The following is a 16,040-nucleotide window of genomic DNA, read 5'->3' as shown; positions in this document are numbered from 1 at the left end:
TTTCAGTAAGGGAGTTTGGCTGAAGCGTTAAGTGTGTGGAGGAAGTAAAGTCAAGTCAGGGTGATTAAGTTTAGGCCAGAGGACTAGGGGCCTTTCATGCAAGTTGAAGAGTTGTGGTTGCATGCTGTGGGTACAGGGGAGTTGTAGAAGGGACATCCAGAAATAGGAGAAGTTTGCATCAGAGGGAACATGGACAGACAAAAGCAATAGTGAGTTTGCTGCAGGACAGCTCATCCACTTTCTCTTTGCTGTATAGACATCCCCAATCAGCACACTGAGTAAAGCTATTGGTTGGCGGTTGGGTAATAGACCAAAGAGCTTAAAGCTGTTTGTGTTTATGTAATTGGCCAAAGAGCTTGAATGAAACGAAAACATGGCACCCCCAAATAATCTTCCTTGGCATATTTTTATATGGATTCAGAGGGGCTGCAGACACAGAAATAGCTCTGAAAAGCTGTACTTTGTGGGAGAGATTTGTGTCTGTAGAGCAAATCTACCTTAGTGAAATAAACAGTGATGCGAACAGCAATGAAAACAGGCTCTCTGTGAAGCCCCCTATCTGTTTTATCCAGATCTAGAAAGAACTTAACTCATAGGAAAAGGTGACTGAAAGTATGATGTTTTTAGAGGTCTGACAGGGAAACTTTTTATCACCAGGTGCCATCTATTGTCTCTGAGAGCAGCTACTTGAGAGATTCTTATCTTCCTAACAAGACAGCCTTAGCTCACCATGCTTTCCTCCCATGAGCCTTTCATAGCCTGTGATGTCACTTCCCCTGAGAAGCCTTGAACCCCCATTCTTTATGTAATCCCAGGATGGCATAGAAACCTCAGTCCTCTGGCTCTTCCTTGAATCTCATATTTGCAAGACTCCTTTGTCTATGTATACATTAATACATTATGTACCTTTTTTCCTGTTACTCTGTCTATTGTCCACTTATTTCAGCAGATGCAGACTGGAAACTTCGGAGGAAGAAGGAAATTCTTCTCGCCTCTGCAAGCTAAAAGACTAAAGAATATTGCAATGTTTCATTTAGGTATTTCTAAGACACAAGAATGCTTTGGGGAGTAAAAATGCCTAGCCAAAGACAAATGGGGACTTTTGGAAAGTTTTCTCTTTTCCAGAACACTTCTTCTCACACATGGGTATATACTGAGAGCTCTGAGTGCATTGTACATAATAGGGCATTGGCCCATTGAGTTTGTTACTGGAGAAAACAAACAGTGACTGGAAATTTGGCAAATTGAATCACATTGATCTATTAAACATTAGAGGTAGAAGAGTATTAAGGATCATATGGCTCATGCTTCAGTCTTATAGATGGGAGAACAGAAGTCTAGAAGGAGAAGTGACTTGCCCACTATTAAACAGAACCATGTTCCGCTTATTAATGTTTTTATTTAAAGTGATAGAGAAAAAACTTTAAGGCAAACTCTCAGTGAGTGTTGGCTTACTTATTATGAAACTTTACCTTCTCTTGCAAATTTTTTGAGTATCAATTATTTGTGTGGCACCATAATACATTTTGGAGATACAGAAATCGAGATGGTAGGAACTCTTTAGACACACAATCACATTACTACGCCTTTATAAATATTGAGTTTGTAGAGTTTCCTTGGAATGAGAGAAAAATATATTCAAACAATGTCAAACTGCCTTCTCTCCATGCAGCTGCCAACTTATGTAAAATATCATATGCAAAGTACCTGCAGGGGGCTTTCTGAAGAAAAGAAAATAATCATTTATGACTATTTGGCTTTGGTGGGTAATCTCTGCAGGGAATCCCAGTGCTGGAAAGCTGGGTTGGGTCAGAAGAAATAGCTATAACTCATGTGTGACCGAACCCAGCTCCCCAAGGAAAGGGTCATTTCTTTCTTAGACCACAGATGACACCAAAGATCAAATAAGCCAACTGAGGGGCTGCCTACTATCCCAGGCTTTTTTTTTTTTTCTTGCTCAGCCTTTCAGGGGTGAGTGGGCCTCCTTCTCCTACTGGCTCTTCCTGCTGCAGTAGTGCCCAGTGTGGAAGAAGAAAGAAAAATGCATCTCAAAGGAACATAAGACTTTCTGAGGCAAGAATACACCACAGAGATGCAGGTGCCTTCATCTGACTCTTGCTCCTTACTCCAAAAGCCTTTCCTCCACTCCTACCCCAGAAATCTTGCCAGCCACCTATACTCCACAGCATGGTACCATAGTGGCATCCTTGGCTTTGATTATATTCCAAACTCCTTCTTGGGAAGACATAGGGTAAAGAGTGTTACAACTTTTCTGGAGACCAGTGTCACTAATCACATCATGAAAACCAGCTCTGGCCACAAAGCCACTGGACAATCCTGAGAAAAAATGATTTTAAATTTGCCTGTGGTTATAACTTCAAGGGAAGAACCTCATGATAGTTTATTTTCCTGCATCTGCATTTAGTATTTCTTCACTCCCTTCATTCATTCAACAATGATGAACTGAAGTCCTACTGTGTACCAGGCATATCTGGAAGGCGTAGTTTCCTCTTCCTTTATTCATTTTCGAGAACTATGTGCTGTCATGAAGACTAGTTTCTAGGGGCAGAGACAGACAGTAAGTGAGAACATTTTCATCTTTCATCAAGTCAAAGATATTGGTGATTGTAAGATGTGCTACTATTTCTTGAGCCACTGAGAAAGAAATTTAATGATAAACAAACAAATATGTGCCAGCTAAAGTTGATGCTTGTGGTTTCAGTGCTGCTGTGTTCTACCTCCTGTATACACCATGGTGTCTTTTGATCTGCTTGGCTGCCCAGTCCAGAGCAAACACATAGCCCCAAAGTGTGGTGGGGTTAATGACTGGAATATGAGGGTTGGTATTTAGTGCTCCAGACCCAAGCCTGCCCTTAGGAGAACCCAAGTCAGGACACATCATCAACTCCAAGATACATCTTGATTTCAAAAATGTGAGTATATGAAAAAAAAATCTTAGAAATGATGAAATATGGTAAATAGTTGTCATTGGTGCTAAGGAGAAAAATTAGCAGGGAAATTTAAACAGCATGTCCCAGAGAGAGCCTCACTGGTAGATGACTTTCTGGAAAAGACTGGAAGGCGGCAAAGCTTAGGAGTGTTTGTGGGTGGAACATTCCTGGGAAAGGGAACAAGCCATGCAAGGGCTCCGAGGGAGGGGTGTGTCTGGTCTCTTCATGGGATGAGGAGGCCAGTGTATCTGAAGAACAGCAAGGAAAGGACAGAAAAATAGAAAATAGAAATATGGAGGTTAGATTTTGCACAGAACTTTCGGTCATTTTAAGGTCTTTGATTTTACTGTGAGTGAGACAGGAAGCCATTGGAGGGATCTGCGCAGAAGGGTCTGAACTGCCTTAGATTTTCACAGGCTGGATCTGCCTGCTGTGTTGAGAAGAGTTTAAAGAGGAGCAAGAGTGGAAGCAGAGAGACCAATTAGGAGGCTACTGCAGATCTAGAGAGAGAGGATGGTGACTTGGACCAGAGCAATAACAGTGAAAGTAGTGAACGGTGGTCAGAACATAGAAATACGTTGAAGGTAGAGCTGAAAGGATTTTCTCATAAATTGAAAATGGAAAATGAGAGAGAGAGGAGTCAAGGTTGACTGCAAGATCATTGTTTATATCATATTTACCTGTTCCTGTCAAATTAGGTTGTATGAGCCTCCTCCTTCTCCACCTTCTTGGTCTTCCAGAACATTCTGTATTTCTCTGCATCACAGATCACAGAGCTATGTGTCAATTTCCTTATCCATGAAACAGAGATGATATTAATAATGCAGACCTCATGGGGTTTTGTGATTACTAAAATGCATGTGAAGTAGGTATTATATGCTAGATACTTTTCAATGCATGCCTCAATGCTGCTTTAGTAAATGTTCACAATTATTTCTATCATTTTGCTTTATTATTTCTACATAGACAAATGTTCATATTGGATACCAAGGATGGTGGAGGTGGGCTGTCAGCCATCTGCTCCTGCCAGGGCTCTACCCACCACTTCTGGGCAAACCACACTCAGCAAGGGAAGAGGAAATATCCAATTAGTTAGAAGCCAAGACAAACATTGGATAATCTTGGACCAGGGGCAGGGATTCTCTGTTGTAAGGGCAAGAGCCCATATTTTTCTCTTTTCTGCTCTTCCTCCCTCTTGTACCCAGTGGAAAGTAAGTGGACCTAGGCAGAGCTTGTTTCCTTGGGCCAAGTCCAGCAAAGGTGCTCTTTTGTTCCTGGTTCCTCGTAAGTGAAAGGGGGAAGGATGCAGGACCCTCTGTGACCCAACCATCTCTCTTTGGCCACCTGGCTCAGATACCACCATTCTGAGAAGTCCTTTGAAAGATGTAATCCAGGCAAACTCTATCAGGAGGTTGTGCGGGACTCTCCAAACAGGGCCCGTCCTGCACACCAACATGCTCCTGCGACTCCCTCTTCTCGGCCTGCGTTACCTCCCTTCTCCTCTCTAGCATCTTTCTAATAAACTTGTCTCACTCTTTTGTGTCCATCCGGAATATGTATAAACTGGAGCACTTTCTCCTTGACACACAGAAGGGACAGGCAAGGTCTCTGTTAAGCTTGTTTATTGCCGTTCACCGTGGATGTGTTCTTCACATCCTCACTCATTCTCTGCCTGGATCTTTTGTTTCACTTCTTTAAATGATTGACTTTTTCATCTTAGAAAAGGCAGACCCCATCTGAGGTCCAGATGAGTTTAGCTATGCTTTGCTTCTTAAAAGGGAAAGTGAGGGAGTTCGGAGGCTATTGAAAATTTCTAGCTGATTGGTGGGTAGAGACAAACAACAAAGAAAGGAGCTGGGAAGTGAAATGGCTCTTCCCACTGTAATGGGGCCACAGGGAATTACCCCAGATCGCTGGTGGCAGGAAGTCTAGTAAGGCACCTTGAGTGTTTACTGCTGAAAGAGGCTGCTTCAGATTTGTTGGTCATGCCAAAGAAGCATAGCAAAGGCTGAATGAGTTAGTTATAAGATGTGTGGGGGTGTTTGTTTAAGAGTCCAGCATGAACAAGGCTCTATATTAAGCCTTACTGAGGGGCTTACTTAGATAAGTCAGACACAGCTCCTTGCCCTCTCTCCAGAAATAACTCCCCACCTCAGAGGGGAGATAAGGCAAATCTTTGTGCAGATCCACTCTGAGCATTTCTCTGACCTTCCTCTCATGGGTTATGGTGGTTCTAGGTGTGATGCAGCAGAAGCAGTGTCCTGGCAAGGCGAGCGCTGGGACCCGGGTTCATATTGGATGGGGTGATGCCCACAGGGCTAGAATTAGCCCAGACTGGAGTGAAAGCTCCACAAGATCACTGTGGTGATCACACCTCTCTGATGAGGCCAGTCTAGGGTGGAGTTGTCAGGGGGCCTCTCTGGCCCACAGAGTTCTCACTCACTTTTTTTCCTTGTGCTCCCATCTACATCTCTTTCCTTGCTTTTCCCCAGGTTTTATCTTTTACCAAAACATTCCATCAGCATGGGAGCAGTGGGAGTCCTGAGAGGTAAAGGGTGGAGATGTCTTTGGCTGGAAACCCTTTGTGCCTTTTGCCTGCGATGATCCTTGCTCACAGACCTTTAGTAACCTTTCAGCTGCCCCAAGTGAGTTTCACTACAGTTCTTTTCCTACTTAGATTGACTAGCTCTGTCCCTGCAGGATACCTACTTAACTTCTCTGGACCTTATTTTCTTACACATAAAATAGGGTAGAGGGAAGGCTTAGAATTCATAAGTACTCAGCTCTTTTCCTGCCTTGACATCTTGAGAATTGAAGCCATCTTTTCTATGTTCATGCCTCCAGACATATTGATGTCCAGACATTTTCTATGTTCTGGCAAAAATGGACTGGACAGAGATGTCATACTCTTCCTAAGAACCCCATTGTAGATTTTCATTTATCTCCCCATTCTGAGAAAATCAAGTAGTTCTACTTCATGTTTAATTAAGATCTCTCTTGTAGATAATTTTCTTCTGAGTAGATTTCATGAATGTAGAGAACAATAACTAAATGCCTTTTTCATATAGAGCATTTATATGCTCACATATACAAGTTAATTTTCTTTTACAACCCTATATTTAGCCCCATTTGGGCCTCATTTCCATTAATTTGCATGTTGATATTCATATTTATGTAGATATATTCCTAGATTCAATGGAAAAGAATATCCTACGCAGAAGGTTGGAAATGACAATTTATTCATAGAGTTTGATCCTAAGATTTAGGAGAAGTTCATTGGGCAGGATTGCCAAATTAAATACCTAACTACTTTTTTCTGTACTGCTAGAAGTGGTTATGAATTATATTTACTCATTTGTCTTCTGCCAAAAGGAGAGCAGAGGTAGATGCAGCACATGGGAGATGTCCCCCAGCAAGACAGTCCTGATGAATGAAATAAGGTCTCTAAGAGGTATCAGGCATTTGGGAGGGAATGGCCCACCTGGGTGCCAGAAATGTCAATCCCTTGCCATGTGGATGCCACTCCTAAAATGTATTGTCCCTGGCAGACACCACGTGTCCGCTCTAATGTATGGTTCCCCTGTCTAGAACTTAAACTGAAGGAAGCTAGAGATTCTAATGTTAGGATATCCACAGCTTTCACGATACCTGGGAGTTGGGGCCCCACTAAGTATATATCACGTGCTAAATGATATACCGGTTCTTTACATGCTGTCTTGCTACTTTTGAAAAATTACCCCATTAAACAGATATGATTTTTTCCCAATTTTTAAATAAAAAAACCTGACATTCAGAGACGATAAATGACTTGGTCAGGCTAAGAAATGGCAGACCCAAGTGTTGAAATCAGGAATGTCTGATCTCAAATTTCACTTATATTTCTGCTTAATCAAGCCTCAGTAATTTGAAATGAAGAATACTTGGATGCCTTCTAGGAGAAACATGTTGAATAACCTCTCTGATTATTCTCTTTGGCTAAGCCTCACTCAAGATTAATATTCAAGCAGGCTGTTTTAATTATTTTTCTACTAGAAAACAAAAATTGAGCTAAATATAGCATGTTAATGCTTTATTGGGAGGTGCAATCCCAGGGAAACAAGGGAAAGGGAAAGTGAGAACTCCAAAGGAGGGAGAGAAAATACAAGGAGATAGATTACGGAGCTGGCCAGTTTTATAGGAAACACAGCTGCATGATTGGCACAAGGGACAGCTTCAGACAAGCTAAGTGACAGCACTGCACCTCGGAGCTGTCAGTCCAGACAAGGAGAAAGGGGTGTTTATCTCTCAGCAACTTCCCATCTTCTGTCTTTTACTGGTCCGTAGGGTGTTAGCTCATCTGTACTTCCAGATGGTATTGCCTAACCTCTCTAAGTAGCCGCTGACAAAGCCAGGCCCGTGTCTCATGGTGAGGTCTTTCATCTAAAATCAGAAGAGGCAGGGAGAGTCAAAGCATCTGTGGGTCCAGCTGGACTGGACCTGGCTGTTGGGGATACAGTGGCAGGAATGTCAAAGGACATGCTAAAGCCCAGTGTTCTGCCTGGGAAGGATGAAACAGTCAGCAGTGTTAGCACATGAGTTTATAGGGGCTAGTGTCCTATACCTGGGGGGCAGGTGGGCCTCAGGAAATCTGAGGAAGTATATGCAAATCTGCTTTCTAGGCCCTCACTATCTTATGCTATGTGCATCTCACTCTGTGATACTAGAACAACATGCATTTCTTTCATTCTTCAAGGTGGTAGCCCTAGCAATCTCCTCAAAATACTTAATTAGGATTAGCAAACCCAGGGACTGTACCTACCCCCCAGGTTTAGGACACTAGCCCCCGTAAGCTCATGTCTTAACAGCTGATCTTGGAGCCATAGTTGATATTCATCACCTCTCTCTTCTATGACCCTTTCAAGATTTTCCTTATCCTTGGACAGCCCCTTGTCTGTTCTGGGTTGCTTGCCTGGTGACCCAGATGTTCATCCCAGAGAAGTTTAATCCCCTAATTCCTAGTCTTATAACTACCTCAATTGACATTTATGGTAGCCAAGAGTGTCAAAGGACACCCATGGTTCCTATACCCATTTATTCTAATTTATTCTAGTTATTGAGGACATAGAATCATGTAACAGTCACTGAATTAATGCAGAAATAAATATATTTTTTTTTCTGTAAAGGGCATGATACTGATACTAGGTATTTTGAACTTCATGGACCATACCGTGTCTGTTGGAGCTACAGAACTCTACCCTTTTAGTGGTAAAGTAGCCATAGATAATATGCAAATAAACGGACATGGCTGTGTTCCAATATACTTTTATTTACAAAAATAGATTTTAGACCATGCTTGCCATGCAGTTTGTAGTTTGCTGAATCTTGGTTTAGTGACATGATCTGAAAGTCAGTGTTTAAACTCACTATTGCTAGGTTGGAAGCTGTCTTAGTGAGCCTTTAAACTTTAAGCCATGATTCCTCCAGACTGCTTACTTCTGAATAATAAGACACATGGTTAGACCTACAGATTTCATGGTTCTGAACCCATTGTAAGCTTTTTGATGTGCTGCCGGATTCATTTGCCAGTACTTTATTGAGGATTTTTGCATTGATGTTCATCAGGGATATTGGTCTAAAATTTTCTTTTCTCATTGTGTCTCTGCCAGCTTTTGGTATCTGGCCTCATAAAATGAGTTAGGGAGGATTCCCTCTTTTTTATTGTTTGGAATAGTTTCTGAAGGAATGGTACCAGCTCCTCATTGTACCTCTGGTAGAATTCGGCTGTGAATCTGTCTGGTCCTGGGCTGTTTTTGGTTGGTAGGCTATTAATTACTGCCTCAATTTCAGAACTTGTTATTGGTCTCTTCAGGGATTCAACTTCTTCCTGGTTTAGGAAGTGACTCTCTTCATATGAGGCAATATTGTGTTGAATCATATGGATCAGGCCTTTTGTAAGTCCTTAGATGATAATGCTAGAGGAAGCAATGTAGTCAGGGAAGGACAACTAATGTCTGAAGTACATATCAATTACACTGCCTCCTCATGGTGAAGCATGTTGACATAGTCAATGTCCCATTCAGCAGCTCACTAGTCACCCTGAGGCATGATGCCAAGTAGATACGTTGGTCTCTGCTGAGGACGTTGAGCGCCCAGTAGTGCCAATGGCTATCATCCCAGATAAAGAAGACCCATGTTGTTAAGTTTGTATAAATTCTATCTGTACCACCATATACAACATGCTCATGGGTGTAATGCACACACACTGGGGTGGCTGAGAGAAAAGGTTGGCCCTCATCCACAGGTTGGGTCATTCTCTTCCCTTGACTATTCAGTGTCTACTGTGTGGTATAACCTCTGTAGTGAGCATTAATTTGAAACATGAAGATCCACATCTTTGTAGCCAGTCCTATTGATCTGCTTCTATACATCTTACTCAGATTTCCCCCCCAAATTGTCTATTCATGTGTCTACCAAGCTCTTGACCAACTGATCAAGTGATTCACCACTGCCCAGGAGTCAATGTATATCCATATCTCAGTTCACCCCCTCCTGCATGTCAAGTGGACAGCCTTCCAATGATCACGTATCTGCCTATCTACCTCTCCTATGTAGCTTCTCAGAGCCCCAAAGTGTGGCTTAATGAAGCAGCTAAGTTATTTCTTATCTGTCAATTGGTCATAGGAAATATCCCACTTTCTCTTATTAGGTCATGGTGAGATAAAAAAGAGACATCAGCAGCATAAGTACTTGATATTTTTGTTCATATGCTGTTTCCACTGCCAGAAGCTGATTTTCAAATGGAGAGTATTTCTCTTCTGCAGAGGTGATGGCATTCCTTTAGAATTCTAAGTCTGCACTGTGACTTTCCCAATAAGCTTGTTGAAGACCCCTCACACTATTGTAATCTACTGATATCTGAACACCATGGAATCCACCAGGTCATAAAGCTCATGTCATCAGAGGTTTGCACTGATTTTTGGACCTCCTGTAGAGGCCTTTCTAACTCTGGGCCCCAGCGAAAAGTGGAAGCCTTTAAATTAGCCAGTTAATGTTAAGTTCACTCTATGCTCAAGCTATCATTTTTGCTGCAGTTCTATAGCATTTACTCTCTGTCCCATTCTGTGTGGTTTTAACAGTGCATTGTTTGATATTGCCATAACCTAATAAACACTTGAATGAATGTATGAGTCTTCAGTTCAATTTTAAAGCACTAGAGAATAGCTAACCACCACTCCTCTCCCAGCTCCCAGCTATTGTCCCCACTAGCATTCACAGGGTTCAGATGTCATCTCCTCTTCACTTAGCAAGTTGTTACTCATCTTTTAAGGATCAGGTTGAGTTTAGTTTCTGTGAAAATTCTTACCTACCCTAAAGAAGCTGAAACTCTCTTTTACACACTGGGCCTATTGAATCTTGTTCACTCTGTTACATTATATTATACTTATCTAAGTTCTACCTCTTCTAATTTGTTAACTTTATAGGAGCAGGGATACATCTTAATCATCTTCACTTCCCTAAGGAATTGAGAAGGCTTGAAATAAAGTAGGTGCTTACTGAACATTTGTTAAGTATAATAAATGAATGGATTTATGATGTTATGCATTAATTTATGACAATAAAAGTATTTTTTTGTGTGTATGTTAAAAACACAAATGAAAAAATAACATTATCACAATCGGGAGAATCCTACACTATCTCTGTGTAATACTCACTAAATTAAAATGACAAGCCAGGCCATTCATGTCCAGGATATAGTTTGACCCTAACCTCAGAAAATAGAAGTGGGGAGAAAGAGGTGCTATTTGTTTCTAAAATAGTGTTAATTAAATATACAAAAATTAACAAATAGTGTTAATTAAAAAGAGATAAAGTAAAAGAGGAATATAAAATCACTGGTGTGGCATTATTTCTGAGGCCTCTGTTTTGTTCCATTGGTCTATATATCTGCTTTGGTAACAATGCCATGCTTTTCTGGTTACTGTAGCCTTATAGTATAGTTTGAAGTCAGGTAGTGTGATGCCTCCAGGTTTGATCTTTTTGCTTAGGATTGTCTTGGCTATATGGACTCTTTTTTTTGGTTCTATATGAAATTTAAAGTAGTTTTTTCTAATTCCTGAGGAAAGTCAATGGTAGCTTGATGGGGATAGCACTGAATCTATAAATTACTTTGGATAGTATTGCCATTTTTATGATACTGATTCTTCCTATCCATGAGCATAGAATGTTTTTCCATTTGTTTGTGTCCTCTCTTATTTCCTTGAGCAGTGGTTTGTAGTTCTCTTGAAGAGGTCCTTCACATCCCTTGTCAGTTGTATTCCTAGGTATTTTATTCTCTTTGTAGCAGTTGTGAATGGGAGATCACTCATGATTTGGCTCTCTGTCTATTATTGGCTTATAGGAGTGCTTGTGATTTTTCACATTGCTTTTTTATCCTGAAACTTTGCTGAAGTTGCTTATCAGCTTAAGGAGATTTTGCTGAGACGATGAGGTTTTCTAAATATAAAATCATTTCATCTGCAAACAGAAACAATTTCACTTCCTCTCTTCCTATTTGAATACCTTTTATTTCTTTCTCTTTCCTGACTGCCCTGGCCAGAACTTCCAACCCTATGTTGAATAGGAGTGGTGAGAGAGGGCATCCTTGTCTTGTACAGGTTTTCAAAGGGACTGCTTCCAGCTTTTGCGCATTCTGTGATATTGACTGTGGGTTTGTCATAAATAGCTCTTATTATTTTGAGATACAGTTCATCAATACCTAATTTATTGAGAGTTTTTTAGCATGAAGGGGTGTTGAGTTTTATTTTATCAAAGTCCTTTTCTGCATCTATTGAGATAATCATGTGGTTTTTCTCATTGCTTCTGTTTATGTGATGGATTATGTTTATTAATTTCTGTATGTTCAACCAGGGATGAAGCCTACTTGATCACGGTGGATAAGCTTTTTGATGTGCTGCTGGATTCGGTTTGCCGGTCTTTTATTGAGGATTTTCACATCAATGTTCATCAGGGATATTGGTCTAAAATTTTCCTTTTTTTGCTGTGTCTCTGCCAGGTTTTGGTATCAGGATGATGCTGTCCTCATAAAATGACTTAGAGAGTATTCCGTCTTTTTCTATTGTTTGGAATAGCTTCAGAAGGAATGGTACCAGCTCCTCTTTGTACCTCTAGTAAAACTCGGCTGTGAATTTTTCTGATCCTGGGCTTTTTTGGTTGGTAGGCTATTAATTACTGTCTCAATTTCAAAATGTGTTATTGGTCTATTCAGGGATTTGACTTCTTCCTGGTTTAGCCTTGGGAGGGTGTATGTGTCCAGGAATTTATTCATTTCTTCTAGATTTTCTAGTTTATTTGCATAGAGGTGTTTCTAGTATTCTCTGATGGTAGTTTGTATTTCTGTGGGATCAGTGGTGATATCCCCTTCATCATTTTGTACTGTGTCTATTTGATTTTTCTCTCTTTTCTTCTTTATTATTAGTCTGGCTAGCAGTCTATGTACTGGGTTAATCTGAAATAGAGGCAGTAATTAATAGCCTACTGACTAATAGAAAGCTTCTTGTTCTTATGGAAACTGAGCTGTGGGGAAGGGAAGATAGAAGATGGATAGGAAGTAGATAAGAGTTCCTACCTGAGTGTGTTTGTATATCCAGGAAGGCTAATAAAAAAGATTGTGACATCACTAGCATAAAAGATGATGAGACCCTAAGTTAGGAAACATCACTGAATGGAGAAGAGAGTATCCGACAAAACACAAGCTGTGTACATTCACAGGAGCATGGTCCCTGGAATCCGCTTTCCTGGATTATAATTCTGTCCTTGCCATTTATTCATCATGACTGGTGGCAGCTCAGACCACTCCTCTTAGCCTCAGTTTCTTCATCTATACAATGAGCAGGTTAGAGCTGATAATATATAAAGTCTTTTGCCACAGACACTTCAACTTGTTGACAGTTTTTCCCTGAGCCAAACTTCTCAAATGTTCTTTTGCTAGCAAAAACTGCACAGCATAAAACTTAAATGACCAAGAACCTATTAGAAAATTAGTAGTCGCAACCCCAAGGAAATGAAAAGTTTAACAAGAGTGCAGGCAGAGCTGGTGTTTAAATGGGGGAAAAGCATTCACACAGAACCCTTAATTGGTAACTAGGGCAGCCTGAGTTAGGCGGCTAACAAGCTAAACAATTTTGATGACATAAAATTAACACCAGGACACAGCAAAAGCCTGTTTTATTTGCTATTTTATGTGTTATGTGACAATTTAATTAAACTTTGAAGGAATCCAAGCAGTTAATTCCCCAGAGAAATAAACAAAGAATGACATTTAGGCCTGTCTCCCAAGGAGTTAGGCAAGGGAGTACTTTTTCCTTTTATAATGCTATAAACCCAACTTTTACCTTGAAATTAGTAAGTGCTATTAAATTAAATAGCCTCAGTTTTGCCTGCATCCCTTCTCCTTTCTCCTCCCAGGATTGACCTAAAGTCACCTGGGATATCCAGGCGAATATGATAAAGGCAATTTGAGTTGCACCTCAAAATCTGTAGAATGAACTTTCAATATATGCTACATTGCAGGCTCAACCTGGGCACCTCTGCTTTCTTTTTACAAACACTGGTTAAGATGGCATAATGTAACAACAACAGCCACAACTATCACCACACAATATTGGTCAAGAGAAGCTAGGGTATGCTGCAATAACAAAGAACTCCAACATCTTAGTGCTCCAAACAGCAATGGTGTATTTCTCACTCATTGTTCTTGTTGACCCAGGGTTTCCTGGGGATTCTGCTCCATCAGGCCACCTCTTAAGTACCAAGACAGGTGAAACAGCCATGGTCTAGATTATTGTTTGTCTCGGTGGCATAAGAAAAGCAGCAACACTGAAGGAGGTGCCAGTCCTCAAAGCTTCCATCTGAAATTGACATGTTTTAGCTACATCAGGCACTTCTTATGAAAATCTAATGGACATGTGTCAATTTCACTCACATTTTATTCACTGAAGCCTGTCACATAATCACCTCTAAACAGAAGTGCAGAGAAGTGCAGTTCTTCCATGTGCCTGAAGGGGGGAGAGATGGAAATATTTGGTGAACGGCATTTCCCATGTGCCAATTTGTCCTAAGCGACATATGCATATACATGCATGTGTACATATATGCACATATGTATATACACATAGACACATCGATTCATTTATATATACATAATAGATATGCACATATGTAATCTGAATAATATAAAAATATTTGTGTAGTAGTTTCAGAGATCTTGGCGTCTGTCATCTTAGTAGGTGCCAGCATTATCCTCTCTTAGCTGTGTGTCCTGGGCATGTAAATGAGCTCTTTGTTTCTCCATTTTTCATTTGTGAAATTGCCTACCTCATGGGGCCAGGATAAATGTATAACACATATGACGTTATTTCATAAATGATCAATAAGTGCTAGTTAGAATTATCTGCAAGAAGGCTTAAACACCTTCTCTTAATGAAAACAAACAAATGGAAACAGATCAAAATGAAACTTTCTACTCTGGTCAGAAAAGGTCACACAGTTTTCTTTCGTATAAATAAAGTCAAATTGATTTGCGTTAGGCTTTGTGTATATTTTACTTCTACTCTAAGTCTGCTTGACTGTCATATCAACTTTAAGTTCACTCTATGCTCAAGCTATCATTCTTGCTGCAGTTCTATAGTACTTGCTCTCTGTCCCATTCTGTGTGGTTTTAATAGTGCATTGTTTGATATTGTAATAACCTAATAAACACTTGAATGAATGTATGAGTCTCCAGTTCAATTTTAAAGCATTAGAAAATAGCTCAGCAGGCCCAGGGTCATGGGAGAGGAAAGAGGACTATCAATGGAGTGCCTACTATATGCTGAGTAAATATTGTGCTAAGCATTATAAATACATGATTTAGTTTGATCCTCACAATACTTCACTGAATTATATATGATCGCCCCTTGCTATATAAAGAAACAGGAAACTGATACTCAAGGATCTCAATGAAATAATGAAAACAGCTACTATTTTTTGAGGACCTACAATGGGATGAGCACTTACTGTTCATCAGACAACGTAATCATCACACACAGGTGCGCATATACATACACACAGAAGCATATATTACTCAGCACAGTGCCTACATGTTAGCCACTTAACACACGTGGACAGCTGGGTTGGGAAGGCGTATGAAGATATTTGAACAAGAGGACAAATAGCTGGTACTTATTCAGTAGCATTTTCAGGAGCTGAGTGATGTTTGAGCATCGGCAATACAAATTGGCAACTATGTGGGATGAAGGTTGGGGAGGGGAAGAGACTAAAGATAGGGAGATCATTTAAGACAGGAGTTCCCAAACTCCTGGGCTATGGACTTGAAACCCACAGTGTTCATGAAGCCTTCTGTTGAAAATATAGCCTACAGATATTCTGACCATTACTGAGATTTGCTGGAAGTAAGTGAAATTCAGCTAGATCAGAGCAGTTCAGCAACTTAGAAATCATCACAATCAACCTCTCCATTTGACAGATGACAAAGCTGAGTTTCATAGAGGTGATATGACTTGCCCAAAGCCATACTGATCAGGTTCCTACTGGTCTGTGGCCCATTAGGAACTGGGCTGCACAACAGGAGGTAAGCCATGGGCCAGCAAGTGTAGTTTCATCTGTATTTACAGTGGTTCCCCATCTCAGTCTTGCATTACCGCCTCAGCTCCGCCTCCTGTCAGCTCTGCCTCCATTGGAATCTCACAGCAGTGGGAACCCTATTGTGATCTACATGTGTGAGAGTTCTAGGTTGCACCCTCCTTATGAGAATCTAATGCCTGATGATCTGTTACTGTGTCCTGTCACCCCCAGAGGGGACTATCTAGTTGCAAGAAAACAAGCTTAGGGTTTCCACCGATTCCACATTATGGTGAGTTGTATAATTATTTCATTATAAATTGAAATATAATAATAGAAATAAAGTGCACAATAAATGTAATGTCTTTGAATCATCCTGAACCCCACTCCCCACGTAGGTCCATGGAAAAATCGTCTTCCACAAAAGTGATCCCTGGTGCTAAAACAGGTTGTGGACCACTGATTCGTAAATCACACTATTGAGACGATTCA

General features: G+C 40.6%; 1 long non-coding RNA gene across 5 annotated transcripts in view; it reads right to left on the bottom strand.

Moving 5' to 3' along the window:
* The window catches only part of LOC105488253 (uncharacterized), a 37,556-nt gene extending 21,873 nt beyond the window's left edge, over positions 1-15,683 (bottom strand). For 2 of the 5 annotated variants that reach the window (XR_011606708.1, XR_011606706.1), the window contains exons 1-5: positions 15,629-15,683; positions 13,912-13,984; positions 3,632-3,707; positions 2,364-2,559; positions 907-1,009 (exon numbers count right to left, since the gene is read on the bottom strand). This is a non-coding gene — a long non-coding RNA (uncharacterized lncRNA). Of the gene's footprint in view, positions 1-906; positions 1,010-2,363; positions 2,560-3,631; positions 3,708-13,911; positions 13,985-15,491 lie in introns of all 5 variants that reach the window. The other 3 variants (XR_011606707.1, XR_003019528.2, XR_011606709.1) reach the window with 3 other exon arrangements.
* Positions 15,684-16,040: the final 357 nt, after the last annotated feature.

Source organism: Macaca nemestrina, chromosome 8 (assembly GCF_043159975.1).
Source record: "Macaca nemestrina isolate mMacNem1 chromosome 8, mMacNem.hap1, whole genome shotgun sequence".
Taxonomy (NCBI): Eukaryota; Metazoa; Chordata; class Mammalia; order Primates; family Cercopithecidae; genus Macaca; species Macaca nemestrina.
Note: the sequence above shows the minus strand (reverse complement) of the source record. Positions and strands in the feature narration are given on the sequence as shown.